This window comes from Hermetia illucens, chromosome 2 (assembly GCF_905115235.1).
Source record: "Hermetia illucens chromosome 2, iHerIll2.2.curated.20191125, whole genome shotgun sequence".
Classification (NCBI taxonomy): Eukaryota; Metazoa; Arthropoda; class Insecta; order Diptera; family Stratiomyidae; genus Hermetia; species Hermetia illucens.
This window is the reverse complement of record NC_051850.1, coordinates 117,941,335-117,959,000: the sequence shown is the minus strand read 5'-3', so window position 1 is coordinate 117,959,000 and position 17,666 is coordinate 117,941,335. Positions and strand designations below refer to the sequence as shown.

The following is a 17,666-nucleotide window of genomic DNA, read 5'->3' as shown; positions in this document are numbered from 1 at the left end:
GGCTTGTTATGTGCAGTATGGCGATCAGCTAGAACTTGCCGGTCCCAATACATGCTGTAAGCAGAACTATTAAGTATTGCTTGCGGCTCATATCAGTAAACCAGATATGTACCCATCATCAGCCCATGCTTATATGCAAGGTTTTAATGGATAATCCTACAAACATTATGCCTGGTGATGTATTGCATCGGTGCCATAACAGTACAGCCAGAAATGAGATAAATCAACGTCTCTAATGTCGAACCAAACATTCTGCACTGGTCCTTCTCCACCCGTTCTTTCATGATGAACTTTTTATAAGCTCGGTTGGTGACCATCTGCTCGACAAATGCAAATTGACAAATGGCTGCCGTCGTTTACCGTGCATTGCATTGTCCATATCGGTCACTGGACGTTTTCCAGATCGGCTCGTGATTACCTTTGCGGATGGCTTGGATTCGACACTGGTCTAATCCAAACTCCATCCGAATATCACAGTTGAACATGTCTATTATTCACAACAGACTTCTAAAATGGTCGTTAGTATCAGCATACAGCTTGATGTCATCTAAATACATCAGGTGTGTCAGTTGCAAAACCATGCCGTCTAGCTTCATTCAGAAGCCATGAAAGGAGGTTCAGTGCCATACAAAACCAAAGAAGACTCAACCAATTCCCCTGGAAGATTCCCCTCCGTATATGGATGGACTCTGAGGTATTAGCATCCTCAGATGTACACACTGATAAGGTGGTATGCCACCCTTCGATGACTGTCGCCGAAAACTTTATTAGTTTCGGATCAATGCGATACAGATCTAGGACATCGATTAGCCAGGTATGCGGGACGCTATTATAAGCCTTGATCTAATCGATATAGCAACTGAAGAGGTTTCTTTGGCCTCTAGTTACTTATCCTACAACTATCGAGTCTATAATGAGTTGCTTTGTTGCAAGCCCTTGATTCAACTCGGCAGCCCTTTTGCTCCTCGGACAGAATGTTGTTGGTCTCGAGGTACGCATTGACAATTCCACTAATAATGGATGTTATGAATTTGTAGAGGGTTGGTAAGCAAGTAATCGGTCTTGTGGCTGCGAGGTCTTGCACCGTGTTCTTCTTAATGATAACGTAGGTAATCCCCGCACTGAGCAAGGTTGGAAATTCCTCCGTCCTACTCATGAACTTATTTATACTGTGTGCCAACCGACTGTGTACGCTGGTAAATTTCTTATACTAGAAATTCTGCACCAGGTTCAGACCTGGGCCCCTCTAGTTCTTCGAGCTGCTTATGGCTCGTCGAACTTCCTAGACAAACAAACTCAAATACAAAGATGAAATCCTAGGAAAATGGACCGGAAAATTGCAATAAAGTTCTTGGCAACAAAGTGCAGCTTCCTATGCGACTAATGATTCCTTTGGCGCTAGAAAATTAATTCATCATCACCGGTATCCGGTCTAGAACTGCCTTAATAAGGAACTCCAGACATCCCGGTTTAGCCCCGAGTTCCATCAATTCGATATTAATTGGAAACTCTGAACTGCATACTTTTGGAGTGCTTTGAATAGCCTTTTCCGGTACAAAAACAGTAAGTATAATACCAAAATGGAGACTTTAATAATCAAGTAAGGATGTATTCAGGAGTAACGTCGGCTCCCTGGATTTGCACAAAACCACCAACGACAACGGACAAGGGATTATCCAAATAATAGTGTTGCACGAAATGGTTGTTGGAAGTAGGTGGTTTGCGCTGAAAACAGTGAATTAAACGCCGTCACGCTTCGAGCTCGAATAACAATGCCACCCCGAATCGCCTCTGACAATCAGGTGAGACTGAACAATGAAGACATCCAAAGCACAGTCTGCCATAACACCTAAAAGAGAGAAATAAATTCCAAATAACTGTAAATAACAGAGGTCCTGCAGATGAAGTATTGACAAATAGCACTATCATTGGTGGAGACACAACCATACTTGTCCCCAGTCCCAAAATAAATTGGACTAGCACAACGATATATGTAAGTTTACAATGGAATGGAAGAATGGTGCATAACGGGCAATGCTGCAATAATAAAAGAACGCAAGCCCGCTTACAGACTCACCACGACCCCCGTTTTGTGGAGAAGCGACGTCACAGACGGAAAATGAAGTTTGAGATAAACGATAGGTCTGAGATCTCAAGAAATACAGGGAGCCACCGCATCAGGAGCGGAAGTTTTACCAAATATAGCTTGGTGCTGATCCTGTCGAGGCATAGAAGCAAATGTCATTCATTCAAGAACCAAAATATCGGCGAGAATCAAATCCTGCCAACTGAAGACGAAGACAAATGTTACCACCAGCAATCATGGAAGAAACAGTCCGTGCAGTTAATCGGCTTAAAAATCATAAATCGATAGGAGCCGATGGAGTTACAGTCAAATTGGTTAAGTATGGAGTGTACCAATTACGCCAAGAATATGACGAACAACAACAAATGGCTCTGGATACAATTGCGACATCGTAGATAATTTCTCCTACCTAGAGTCAGAAATGACAACTGATAAAAGCTACGACAATAAAAACCGAGCTGATTTTTGGCAGTCGACAGAGCGTATTTCAGTTTACCAACCGCCGTTTATCTTCAGCTTCGGCTGTTTCTATCTCCCATTTTTTCGGGGTGTTTAAGAAAAGCTACCGTAGTGTCTTCAAGCGTAATCCTATTACACCCAATACGATTACAGATTCCTCCGAAGTTTTATCCCATGCCGCACTTAGCATTTTGCATTATCGTGCATAAGACACAACAGATACACTGTCTTTTCGAAGACAGGAAGCAGAATCTGGACTATTATCCCCTTCTTTTGAGAAGTAACATATTATAACGACTAGCCACTTTATCTACGAAAAGTGGTACATCACAAGATATTATAAGGTCGAACATCGTGACGAAATGATCAGTTGAAGAGGCTCAGTTCATTAAAATGCTAACGACTACCTGTAAATTGGTGGGATAAACGGTCCTGAGATCACATCCGGACTTTATTGCCGACCCGGGATCGATGAACAGCCTCTCTGAGAGTTTTAAGGGTAACTCTGATCCAATCAAAAACACCTTTATCTTTTGCGCGGGGAAGTTGTCGTCTACCTTCCATGAGGATATCGCAAGACTTGGCTGACAGCAGAAGCTTCGTGGAGAATCGTTGAACGTAAAGAGCTGAGATGTCTGTTGATCATACGGACTGCTCCGCCAAGTAGAAATGAAATCGTCTTTGCCGCGCTTAAGAGGGCAAAGTTTTCCGGATCGAAGGTGTCCTCGCGGAACTGTTCTTAGCAGCTCGTACAGTCTCCGCAGGGTAACCACTTCCACCTTTCGTAAATTCTGAAATATTTCTCTGAAGGGCATCCATCTTAATTGTGGGAATTGAAGGGAATATATAAAAGAATACTTCTTGACTGATAGTGGACAGCCTGGCATTGGGAATCCTCCTATATCCACCAGTTAGCACCATTTAGATTGATTTCAAAAGGCGTTCGACAGCGAAAACAAGACGCTATCATTCGAGCAAAATATGGTGGTGAGGTAAAATCTCAGAAGTTTGAAATCGAAAACGGAGTCGGCAACAGTTTTCCTTGCTGATGCTGCTGATGACCACCATACTGCCTTTGTTGGAGCTCAGCTACGTTGGATCTGTTCTCTCTCTCTCTCTCTATCTCTCTCTCTCTCTCTCTCTCTCTCGCTCCGAGTCATTTATTTGCCTGCAGTTGGGAAACAGCGCTCATAGAGATCGACTGAAAATAGACACCCCCAAAATCAAGGTTTTCAGTCGTCAGTTTATCAAAGTTTTTCTAATTGCCTAAACAGGCGTACTATCTAGAGCACCGAACCATTAGTATACCTGGAAAAAGTTGCCCCTGCGGAAGAACTTGATTTTGGTGGACGCTCTTACAGCGCTAGATTCGCATTTACTCTTTTGTTAAAAGTAGATGCAACTATATCAATACCATCATCGAGTTGAAACCATTCCGTGTCAGCGTTCTCCCTTTACTACTATATGGATGCACATAGAATCAAGTTTTCAAAAATTCATGTCAAGGACTTCTTCTCATTGGCCGCACCGAAGAGGCCAATCAGGGTCATATCAGAACTGGAGATAACGGAAGTGCCTGGCGTCCTTTCTGCCACTTCGACAATGCAAATATTAGGGTAAAGCGAGTCTGTAGGTATGGTCCCCATGGAAGTAACCTCGTGCATACCACCGTAATCAAAAACGCATTCACATGTGTTTGGCCTGAAAATTCTTCTCATCCTCGACTTGGCACAGATGGTGGGCTTTCACCATCTCAAACCAGCGACTATCAAGTAGATTCGCTGGTCTTGCACTCTTCCCAAAGTAAAATTCTTCTTGATGCTCGGCTTGCTTGTTCGTAGGGCGCTGCTGTTCAAGATATGAACTGACTCAGTTTAACAGCACTGCATGATACGTCGTATTCAATGTGGAGGTCCAGGGGGAATGGTGCTGGAGCACATTGAGAGCATCTGCCGGGTAGGACTGCAGAATCACGATTAAGCTGGCTTCTAATGTATTTTTTGCTCAGCGCCTGCAACACCAGCGCCTGCAACCCAAAGAAACGCAGCTCCGGTTAATCTCGGAAAGCCACGGTACAGCCCTCTCTTTTGTTTCTGGGATGTGACTGGCATTATGTCCTCTGCGCCTGATTTATATGCAGATTTATCTGCAGGTTGCGGTTTACAGCCTGCCCTAGATAATTACCGATTTGTTAATCTCAAATGGCTGGGACTGTATGCCTTCCAAGTAAGATTCTAACACAAAATCCTGCCCGCTGTAGGCGAAATGGGTATGAATTAACAGCTCCAGGGTCTCATAAGAAGATCCTGTCCAGGAGCCTCTCTTACATGTTCCTTGTCCAAAATCTAAGTGAGTCTCGTAGACTCGCTTGTGCTTTCAATGATCTTACAATTCCCTAGCCAGGAACTCTCCTTTTCGATCTTGATGGCTCTCTCATATGTCTTCAGGCAGTCCTCGTATAGATGCTAAAATGTGTGCCTGAAGGAGATGTTGACGACCCCCTCGGTCATCCACCTCGGGCTTCACAGATCTGCATTCCAACATGGTAGCAATGACATTTTGATGTATCTTGTAGGGCACGAGACTTTGAAGGCGGTTTCAAATGATTTTTCGTAAGCTCCGACTTCTGACTCGTTGTCGGCCGTACCAATGTAACCATTGCGAGCATCGGCGAATCAGTTGTTTTCAATTTAATCAAAGCCCCTTCAGTCGATGAGAGAGGTTACAACTCTGAAGTAAGTTACTCCTGGCCATCAGGCTTAAGGCCGGCTATTGCTGCCTCGTTGTTTGCAGTGGTTGCTTGGCGTATGAACCAGTGCACACTTTTCTCCTCTCGTTTTTTTTGTTCGATCTCGTCCTGAAATAGACTGCGCTTGATAGCTGCTGGTTTCCCAGGCGTTTGTTGTTGTATTTCTCTAGAATCGCTTAGTATTTAGCAATGTCGTTTCTATTTTGCACGTAGACATCTTGTTCTTTTATCTCCGCCTGTTTGAATCCATATCCATTATTATTATTCTGTTAAGGGAAAGTCGCACCGCGTCCTTAAAGAACTATTGTGCTCCTTTTACTGGTTATAGTGTACCTATTGATCATAGTATCTCAAGCAGGCCTATAACTGTTAGGAACTTTAGTATGTTCCCTACTTCCAGATCTTTCAGCTTTGCATCTGGTATTAAGTGTTCTCCCAGATGCCTCGACCTACTTTCCACAAGTTTCGGACACTGTCCCAGGACGTGTATAGAGGTTTCGTCCTCCTCCTCACAAAACCTGCAGGCAGTGTCCGTAGATATCCCTAGCTTTCCTAAGTGATAGTTCAGCCGACAATGACCAGTGAGAATTCCCACTAAGATTCGGAGTTTTTTTTGGTGAGGTTGAAGCAATCCTTTGTACGCATGGGTTCGTATCCCCCAATAAGCACCCTGGACTGCTCCATCCCTGGTAGGCCCGCCCAGTATAGTTCCCTCAACCGTTCCTTTTCATTTCTTAGATTCATAGCCATGAAACCGTTTCCGATTCCACAGAAGGGTACTGGTCCATGTAAAGGCGTCCCTGCTCCCTTCTTGGCTAGTTCGTCCGTTGCCTCGTTGCCTTCCAACCCAACATGGCCTGGAACCTAAAGTATCCTGACCTTGTTGGACGAGCCGAGTGTATTCAGTCTCTCAAGGCATTCCCATACCAGTTTATAGTTCACCTGGTTGGACCTAAGTGCTTTGGTCGCTGCTTGGCTATTGGTGAGAATAGCTATGTCCTGCCTCCTATAGTTCCTTTGCAGATTAAAGGAGGCACATTTGTCTATGGCGTATATTTCCGCCTGGAATATGCTAGTGTACCTGCCCATTAGCTTAAAATACATTTTCCTTGGACCAATGACACCGGCACCCGCACCCTCTGCTGTGAGCGATCCGTCAGTGTACGAAGTGATCAGTTGCTGGTTTAAGTCGTATGTCGCAGCCACGCTCTCCCAGTCTGTCTTGTTACTCCAACGTGTTTCAAACTTCTTATCGAAGTGAAACCTCGTTGTCAAGTTATTCCTTGGTATCAGTAATTCGGGATACCGCCTAGAAAGGATATCAATCTTCCTTCGATTTAGGCAGCTCCCCGCCTCACTCATGCTACCGGCTATCCTGAATATTGGTCTCCTTGCCTGCATCTATATGTGCAAATTGAGAGGGGTTAATTCCAGAAGGACCTCCAGGGATGCCGTTGAGCATGTCCTCATTACCCCACTGATACACACGCAAGCCTGCCTTTGGAGTTTATGTAATTCCCTGGCTTGTGTGCTGAGTTCAGTTCTTTCTGCCCAGATTACCGCTCCATAGTAATCATTGGCCTTACTATTGCAGTGTATATCCGAAGGAGTACCATCGGGCTACAACTCCATTTTTTTCCTGCTATGGATCTGCAAGTCATCAGAGCCCTCGTGGCTTTCCGACATGTGTCTACCAGAGTAATTTTTGGTCTAGCGTAATTCCCAAATATTTGAGCTCTGTTTCTCGTTTCACCTCCATATCATATAATGTTATGGCTCTCAGGTGATCAAGCTTACACCTCCTAGTGAATGGTACTATGGTGGTTTTGGCTGGGTTGATCCGCAGTCCCACCTTCCTGCACCAGGCACTAGTAACCCTTAGTACAGTTTGGATTCTATCACATAGGGTATCTTCATATTTGCCCCTACAAATTAAAACAATGTCGTCCGCCTAACCCTGGACTTGGTAACACGTCCAGGAGTTCATCCACTACCATACTCCACATCAGCGGCGATAGTACCCCACCCTGTGGACAGCCTTGAGTGGTGTTCATGATAATAGAATTTGTACCTGTTTGTACCTCTATTTGCCTGCTTTCTAGCATTTTGCCCATCCAGAAAGCCAGGGTGTTTCCCACTCCTTTGCGGCTCAGGGCATCTTGTATCTTTGTGTGCGATGTGTTGTCGAATGCTCCTTCGATATCCGAAAATGCGCACAGTGCAATTTCTTTTGTTTCTATGGCATCTCGTAGTACCTCTGTCAGCTGATACAGAGCAGTTTCAGTTGACCGGCGACGTTGCCCGGTAAGTGATGAAGGGGATTACGCTTTAGAACGTTAGTTCTAATATGGATGTCTATGACCTTCTCCACCATTTTGACTACAAACGCTGTTAGGCAAATTGGTCTGAAAGATTTAGGGAGAAAAGGATCCTTTTTACCCGCTTTCGGAATAAAGACCAGTTTTGCCCGTCTCCATGCCCTTGGTATGTATCCCAGTGGTATGCTCCCCCCTACCAGCCTCAGAAGAGCCTCTCTGGATAAGTGCTGGGAAAATGCCATCTACTCCGGGAGATTTCAGTGGTTTAAAAGTATCCAATGCCCATCTTAGCCTAGCTTCTGAGCATACCTCTTTTGCTAGTTTCCAGCTCTCCTTCCCCTTTTGTTCGTTGTTGAGGTGTCAGGCAGAATGTTGTCGCCTGCCACCGTGGGGTAGGACCCCGGGAAATGAGTTCTGAGAAGTAGCAGACAGAGGATATTCCACCGTCTTTGGCTACAGCCTTGTACAGCCTGGTTGCTTCTGTGTTCTGTTCGATCTCTTCTCAGAATTCCCTCAAGCTGTTCCGTTTCGCTTCGCTGATCGCGTTGTTACGCAGTCAGTGCATTTTTATACTTCTGCCAGTCCCCGGTTTGTTTTGCCCGGTTAAAGAGTTTTCGTGCCTCTGCTCTCATTCTGACTACGTTCTTGTCCCATCATGGTACATCCCTTGATGACTTGACTGTCTTAGCCGGACGATTGTGTTGAGGTTTTCTACCACCGTTTCTAATTCCAGTTCGCTCCTGATGTCACCGCCCCCTTGAAGGTGGGCAATGTTGTCGCTCTAGTGCGTTGCGTAGGATTCCCAATCCGTTCTCCTGGGATTCCATATCCACAGTTTTCATTGAAAAAAAAGGCACCGAGGATATGCAGAATCCGCCTACTAGAAACCCAGCTCACCGCTAGCGAGCTATTCTATCTTGGCTTAGCGTCCAGTTAGCACCACTACAGGGAGGAGGATCCCAGGACTATTGTTTCGGTTAAACATTACCAGTGTGCAAACGTACATTCTGGCTATGTCCGCCGCCTCAGGGAGATCGTGAGAGGCCTTGTCCAATTCTGCAAGCTTAACGCGAAACACAATTAGACCAGGCCGCGACCGTGGATATGTTGATCAGATGGCGGAAGTGGTAGCGGGAAGGTGGCATTTTGAGAATTACTGGGCGCTTCGCACGTAATGAAACTTATCACCCCAGGATAATAGGCGAATTGGTTGGGGTCACGAGAAGACACATTCCAGTGAACCGGCAATGAGGTAAAGGCACTGTGCCCAATTCAAGCTATGTACACTGGTTGGCATTGACGAAGGCAATTCTTTACCAAGTGGTGCGATCTAGTATCTAATGTATGCGGATTCGGGCCTGCCACTTGAGAGAAATAGTGAGTCTTGTGGTACGATGAGATTCGCCGGTGGATATAGTGAAAATTTCCCTTTCTTGAAAGCTAAAAGGATTATACTTGTTTCCCACAACATATCGGAAACTTCTGATTCGGAGCTTTTACTGATAAGGACAAGTTTGGTAATACATGCGCTTTAAGCATGAGATGATAGCCAACTTATTTTCCACCCCTCAATAAGCTCCACTTTCAAATCATATTCGTCCTTGTTACTGTACCATATCAGCATGCAAGACATAAGTCCTACTTTTCCCAAGTTCTCTCTAGTCCTGCATGTACGTACACAGCACCAAGTCTGTGGAGTCTGCAAAGCGTGAAGCCTCCCCCGAAAACTTTATCTAGGGAATCTCCAGAAGAACTGTCTCTAACGCGAAATATTACTTTAGTCAACGGACGAAAGGTTTCCGGATATGAATCGCGTACACACCGCGAATGTCGAAATTAACCCAACAACGTCGAGTGGTAAAACTTTTATGGTATGCACGAATCCTTTTTCGAGTGATAGGCACGCGATTGTAGTTCGCGGAATGAATGAGTTCTAGTGGTATTTTGCGAAGTACAAACACATTGAAGTTTGGGTAGAGATCAGGGATTAGTGATAACTTGAGAGGGTATCAAAATATCCTGATAGCATTATCGCTTCCTTCGTGTCACCATTGCCAAATTTTCGAAGGGAAGATTGCATAATCCCGAGTGCGATTTATATTTACATTGTGCTGGAGTGTTGTGTTTTAGAGTGTTCAATGAGTAATAAATTTGATTTACAGTAAAAGGACACTGACATGGAAGCGTTATACTAGGGTAGGATTTCATGGGAAAGTTGTGGTAGTTGAGTGCTGTAAATTAAAGTGCATTCTAGTGGATATCAGTTACCGCGTTCAAAGCAATGGTCAATACAGATGCAAGTATCTTTATTGGAAAGTGAATAGATATTTAAAGCTTCAGATAGCAGTATTGTCAACATTAAAGGAACTATGCTCGCGCTGTCCGTCAAATCATGTTAGGAGAAGCTAAGTATGTTTTATTGTCTTTACCTTACTCAACTGTTATATGTGACATCCACACGCATATTCCAAGAAACTCGCCAAGGACAGTAAACATGATGTGGGGTAGATGCAGGGGCGATTATGATAGGTTTTCAACACCATTTTAAAGTACAACGAGGCTTTAAATTATAGGTTCTACTGAACACGTACTTACGCAAGGAAGTCTTTTAAGGCTTTTCTATTGAATGAACACAGAAACGGTGTTAAATTATCTTTTGTTCCATTTTAATGTGCCGAGAAATGGGTTCGCTTAGAAATGAAATGATGTCTGAGAGAACTGAATAGGACAATTTCAAAGCAAACGAGAAGAAATGAAGGTTTAGTGTTGGTAAATTTTACTGTCGAACATGGGTATATGGAAAATATTAAAAAAAAATTATGGAAAATTTAAGTCTAACTGAATAATTGTATCTAAGCTATGCAACCCAAAAAACACAATATAGATACAAGATGAAAAATCAAGTATTTGATACGACTAGTCTTTTTGCATTCTTAATTACTTTGCTTGAACCATTGAGGGCAGATATTAAATCTTTATTACACAAAGCACGTTATATTGTATATAGAAAACTATGAGTAGCTTTTTACTATAAAGGAAAGTTGCCTGTCATAGCGTTAAACTGAAATTAGGAAACATTATTCAGCTGAGAAATTGGTTCGTTGCGCCATTGGTGCGAATACCTGAGTGACTGAAACGAACTCTGATAAGCTCAATAGAAATTGGACTGGACGCTTGTTTCATGCTCACTTTCAGCCTGATTAATTAGGTCGTTGAAAAGAAAATAAGATTGATTTGCACAAGTACTAAAACATGAAAGCAAATAGAAGCCAAACTTATCAACTTAACATTAGCTAACCTGGCAGGCCTTTAGTAAGGTAAGAACGAATGGATTGGGACAAATTTGATTGACTTGACTTCAGATGCACTTCTCTTAATTTTCATTGTAAAATGACCACTAGCAAGCAATGGCAAGTGCGGTGGTCGAGCTGATTGAGGGTTAGCCTGTCGTAGATTCTAATCCTTGCCGTAATTAATGATTATGTTTACCTTTATATTATCCCGCTGCTAAGGGCTTTTCACACTGTTATGCTGTCTAATAATAAAAGAAAAATTTACGCAGTCCCATTGAGAACTGAGACTTAATGGGTGCCATATAGGGGGTGAAGAAGAGACACACAGGCGTTCAATATTCGAAACTAGACTAAGGTCTCAGTAACTCGCTACCCTATTACCTTATAAGGATTGATCCCTTGGTATTCTTCTGTTATGACTACATAGCGAAGTAAGAAAAACAATTCTAATTCCCTTCACAGCGATTTTTATCACTTTTTGAAAAACGAATTATTTATAAAATCGGTTGCACTGACTGTCGGTGCGTCTCTCTTTTTTCGAGCAGCTGTAAGACAGAAAATTCAAAACCTACTGCTGGCTCCTACTACGTGATGGTTTACTCACAAAAACCTTCTCAATTTCCTTCATTTACCCCACAAGACTGCCATAATAATAACATGTTTGGGGTAGGATTATTTACTAATTGAGGCCCATTTTATCGTTAGAAACTTCTCTTTCCTTGGAATGTAATAAAAGAGCGCCACCTTGAATTTCTCCGCTTTATCAAATTATTTTAAAAACCAAGATGTATCTCATTGCCACTCACCCTTAATGGTGAATAGCGCGTCAATCACGTCTACCCGGCATCGTGCACTATTCACTGAAAAGTGTTTCAGCACACTCCAGGTCTTCCCTAGACACTTGTACTCCTCCTTCATTGTTCTGCGCCATGTGCGCCTGGAGCGATCCACCCGGCAGTCATTGTGGGATAGAAGATCTTATTTCATATAACAATGGAACTATTGCCCTTACTTGATGTGTGACCTATCCACCATCAATTCCGAGCTCCGACTAATACGTCCTGATGTAACTGGTCTCTACGTGGGTGAAGCTCTTTGTTCAAAATTGCATTAGACAAGTGTACTTTGATGATACGTCGTAGGCAAATCTTCACGCAAGCTTGCAGCTTTTGAACAACTATGGTGATCATTTTTCATGTACTATTCCCCAATAATGCGTCCGGATGGCTCAAGTGGTAAGAGTGTTGGACTGTCGTAGCGGAAGGTCGCGGTTCAAATCTCACTGATAGCAGAGAGATTTGCTACTGTGATTGGATTTTGGATACCAGTTGACTCAGCTGTGAATGAGTACCTGAGTCAAATCAGGTTAATAATCTTGGGCGACCCCAATGCTGACCACATTGCCTCCTACAGTGTACTGTAGTGTACCGTTACGGTCTTAAATGAAGTGCTCTAACACACTTCACGGCCCTGATCCAATATGGACTGTTGCGCCAACGATTGTAATTATTATTCGCAAATAGCAACCCAGAAAGAGCATTAAAACATAATATTCTGATCTAGCTCTTAGTATTGAGATAATTTTCAGATTTTAAGCAAGGCAGCGACGGTAGATATAGTGATGTGTATGCGTCGATCGACATCTCGGTAGTGCGATGGCTTACCTCTAGTTCAACTGAACCTACCTCTGTTTCCAAATCTGAAACCATTTGGCCACGGTCCTTGTTTAGTTGAGAGAGCAAACATTAGCGTAGTTGAGCTGTCTATTTACTTCGTACAAGGCAGCATGATGTCAGAACCTTGACGAGCGCCGCTTTGAAACTTAAATTCCTCTGAAATTTTACGTCAATGCGATATGTCACATTTGCCCCGTCATATGTTCTTCTTTTTCTTCAGCCTTTGTCTCGTTCACAAGCGGGGTCGGCTTGTCGTGATCGGCTTCGCCATTTGGCTCTATCGAATGCCTGATCTGGATGCAATCTCGAGGCTTTCAAATCCCCATCCAGCGTATCAAGCCACCGTTGCTTAGGTCTGCCTTTTGGTCGTTTACCATCGACTTCGATTTTCAGACCAATCTTTGCAAGTGAATTCTCGTTTGCACGAATTGCGTGACCATACCATCGAAGACGCCTCTCTCGCAACTTTTCCACGATCGGTGCAACCCCATAACGATCGCGGATATCCTCATTTCGGATGTGATCTAAACGTGTGACGCCACTAGTCCAACGTAGCATCTTCGTCTCCATTACCGCGAGACGCCGTTCATTGTCTTTTATGGTCGGCCAACACTCAGAACCATAGAGAGCGACTGGACGGACAACATTGCGGTAAATTTTAGATTTGAGACGTTCATTGATACGTCGATCACAAAGGACATCATATGTTGCTATATACTTTCTGCGTATACTACTCCAAATAGACGGAATAGAAGGATTCAGAGCGGAAACCAGCCTACTTTCTGTCGTTCTACGTTACAGAATTATTTTACTGCGCGATTGCAGAGAGTACGCAGAGACTCTTCCAGTCATCACACTCAACATTGGCTTTACTCCATTTGAGGGTTTGATGACCAAGATGATTTTTTCCCTGTTGAGAGAAGCAGTCCATTGACGTCACAGTCACCGATTGTGATACCGTTGGGAGCCATGGTGAAGTATCTCTTCCTCCTATTTAGCAGCTCTTCATCGTGGATTAGGGCTCGACAATTAACGCCCCTCACAGGACCATCGAAAGATTTCCAAGTTCTTTCGTAATGCGGTATACCTTCAACTCCTTAGGTTCATCGATCCACTACTCCGCAGTTAGTCAGATCTTATGACGACCCACGTAACGCCCAAAAAGAGAGTATTTTTTATGGCTACCCAATACTGATAAAACTCCTAGGCGTGCTACTCGAGGTATCTGTCGTCCAATCAGCAAGATAGCTTTCGTACTGCTGCGGAAAGACTGAATCATACAAGCGGTCGATACTGAACTTAAAGAATCGCAGGTCTCCTACCCTGCAGAAAGTGGCAAACATGCATGCGAGGGTAAGCAACCTTCAGATGGTGATCCCCTTTGAGGCCGATGTCAGCATATGCTTGTTACGCAACTTGCTGATCGGAAAGTGGCCGTGTCCGTCAGCTTACCTTGTGGCAAGCAGCAAACAAGATTCTATCAAAAACCGGCTCCCAGATCTCGAGAGTGCGCCTTATGGTAGCCATCGGTAACAGTCCGACATCAGATTTCGAGTCTGCTAACACTTAGCAGAGTACAAAAGCGCCGTGGTAGTACTAACAAGAAGGTGGATATTACTCTGCACCCTACACCTTTTCGTTTAAGTTCCATGACAGGGACGGCTACTGTTTGTTGGTAATGCGGTTTAAAGTTCTTTAATGATGATGAGCTTCAGAAATAGCTGGAGACGTTATATTGAATAAGTTCTCTACCATGTAGCGCAAGACGGAGTTTCGGCCGGAGCCACGCAGATTGGGTTTCTTTCCTGTTTGTTCATTGATGCCGAACGATTCAAGCGATTGAAGTCTTATGTCTGGAAATTTGACGAACGTGTCTATCGATTATAGGCCTCTGGGGTCAAGCTTTGCCTATTCCCAAAGCATATGCATAGCTCGACCGATCAGATTTCAGCTGTCCACAGTCACTTGAAGATTTCTGAATCTCAATCATTGTTAGCAGTTGGCACCTGATGTTCTGGCTTTTTCCATGTCGATATCTTTCTAAGGAGCGCGTTGACGAGTACAGGTGGCTCAAGTGGTTAAAACGTTGGGCTGTCGTAGCGGAAGGTCGCGGTTCAAATCTCACTGGGGGGCGGAGGGATTTGCTATCGTGACTAGATGTTGGATACCAGTCGAGTCAGTTGTGAATGACTACCTGAGACCAATCAGGGTAATAATCACGGGAGAGCGCAATACTGACCACATTGTCTCCAACAGTGTACTGTAGTATACCGTTTCTTTGATTTTCGAGCCAGTCGCTCGTAGTTCACCATCTTCTCCACGTACTTCAGTTTTATATTGCTATTATGGGGCATAGCATATATATTATTATACGCTGAGCGACCCGTCTTCTCAACTAGCACTACGTCAGGCTTGTTGCGTGGAATATGGCGATCAGTCAGAACTTCCCGGTACTTCCCATATTTTTAAACCGGACATGTCGGTGCCATAACAGTGCAGCTAGAAATGAGATGGCCCAACGTCTCTAAGGCCGGACTACACATTCAGCACTGGTCGTTCTCCACCTGTCCTTTCATGATGAGCTTTTTATTAGCTTGGGTGCCAAACATGCCTTCCTGAATGGCACACATGAATCCCTCTGTCCCATCAAAGACCTCCCCAGCATACAGCCACTTGTTCGATAAATGCAAATCGACAAACGGCTGCCAAAGAAAATTCACGTTTTTACCGTGCATTGCCTTCGAATGCCATTCATCGATCCGCACTTGGTCCGACTTCACCCCACTCAAGTTAAGTGGGATAAGTCTACAGTCGGCCTTGCAACCAGCCGCATACAAGGGACTCGCTCGCGCTTTGCTGTGAAAATAAGCGCGCAGCGAGTCGACTTAGCAATGATGTTATACCGCCACATCAACCACACCGTCACGAGGCAGGTTTGGATGATGCATTCGGAATTGGGACATAGTTGTCCGTATCCGTCGCTGAACGTTTTCCAGATCGATCTTCGTGCACGACAATATTCCGAATGCATAAGCCAGTGAAGGGATAATGAATATATTCAATGCGCTTATTTTATTCTTCCCCGCGAGATGCGATTTCAGTATCAGCTATACACATCTGGAGTGATTTCGCCACATCGTCGTAAACGACTGCATACGACAGAAAGTTTCAACTTTAGTGTACCCAGAATTTCAACTACGAGTGCCTCAACGAGGCATAGTTTCTGGGGACCCTCTGCACTTTACGTACTACACCACGGCTAGCGGCTTCGACGCCGTGCTGTCCATTACGGGAGCCCAACCACAGTCAGACGACTCTCGTCGGTTATCCGTACCGAACGTCAAGTTTCTCCTTCCTCTCAATAGATGGATTTGCATTCTATACCTAACTGCCAGTTGGGTTGATAGCTTCCTCAGTGGGTAATCTTCAAAACTGCAAAGTTCCTGCACTATCCTCACCTACCCCCTGAGACGTCGAGGTGGCGTACAGTCATTCATACTGAAGCTATCCATCCCTCCTCCTTTCACAACCGGGCTTAGGACGGGCTACGGCGAAGTTGTTATTATCATTATGGCCGATATTTGGGTTTTCCTTGGTGACTGAAATATTTCTTTCATCCGTGTTGGTGTTGTTGTTTGTTGGCTGTGTGCGAAGAACGTCCCTCAGCTGCTCTATCAGCAAGACGGTGAAGGTTTGTGCCTGTTACTCAGTAACAAGATAATTAGTTCCGCCGTATATCGATCCACTGTTAATTAAATTATTTGTGTGGCAGATATGTCTCCGATGATGTATTTCTTATCTCTAGAAGCCTCTTTAGCGCCATGATTAATGTCTCTTGTTTGTCAATAGATGCAGTTCGATGGGTGCGCTGCGATACGGCAGTGCTTCTGGTATCTGAGAACCGGAGAGTGCCAATTGTTGGGCCTGCAACATGTCCGACAGTTAAACATAAGCCTTTTGAGTCTTCTAATATTAATCTCTATCGATATATGAATGACCGATATTTGTTCAATACTTGGTTCGGATGATATCATCGACCGTTTCAAAATTGTTCCACAACTTCTGCGCTTCCCTCTACGACTGCGATGCACGAGAGTAAAGGTCATGTCATCTGAAACAGTCGAGAAGTCGACAAGAAGGTGTGGGACCAAGCATATGACCATTGAATGTAGACAAATGTGACGGAAAATTATCACCCAAATTTCGGATGCGAAACATCTAAGCGCTAGTTTAGAGACGGGTGGATGGATGGGGTTGAATCACACAAGTATACTAGGAGAAATGGCCTGATGCGCGTGGCTAAAATCAAAACTGCTTCTGGGCTACTAGAACGGCTATACGCGAATTGGCCTCCTCACTAATGGCTACTTCAAACGACCATCTTTTCAGCCAGTCAGTATCGAATCCCGAGAAAGTACCCCCACACAAGAAACACGTATAAATGAACTTATATCTATAGTACCCCGACACAAACTTTCACAGAGCAATTGGCATCCGAGAATGTAAGCCTGAACAAAAGGCTTTAGTATCCTATGGAAGAATGAAACTCACCCGTGTGTCATTATTGCTCTCCTTCAACACTCCCCATTCTAACGATAATTTCAGCAGAAACCCTAAAGGCTAATTCATTTGCACAGATTCCTTAATTGGGGTCTAGTGAAAATTATCACTACGTAGTGGTGTACTATAGCATGGGAATGTACAGGAGTGAACTAGAGGCCCTTGCAAACTAGATAAAAGCGTTCAACAGAATTTGCGCCACTTTTCAAGAAAGAACATTATGTCAAACCAAAACGCCACTCTAAGCATCACAACAAAGTATCCGGGTCATATTTCCAATGAAGGTTCAAGATCCAAAAGAAGCCCCAGAACTAACGTTGCAAGTGCCTTATATAGGGAGTTTAATAACTGGATGACGCATGTTCTAAGGTGGAACAAAGGTCAAGTCAACACTTTCAGCACTGCTTTATTACAATAAACTTAAGCTTAAATTGAACTTAAATGCACACTTCGCAGCGACGAGATGATATTCCACACAACATGCGCTTTATTAGTGAATACTAACTTAAGATTCATTATCAACGG

General features: G+C 44.0%; 1 protein-coding gene across 1 annotated transcript in view; it reads left to right on the top strand.

The window, feature by feature from the left end:
- The first annotated feature begins 9,317 nt into the window (after positions 1-9,317).
- The window catches only part of LOC119650265 (kin of IRRE-like protein 2), a 435,476-nt gene continuing 427,127 nt past the window's right edge, over positions 9,318-17,666 (top strand). Inside the window, exon 1 of the mRNA XM_038052879.1 lies at positions 9,318-10,021. The gene's annotated coding sequence lies outside the window, so the exon portion shown is untranslated. The remainder of the gene's footprint in view (positions 10,022-17,666) is intronic.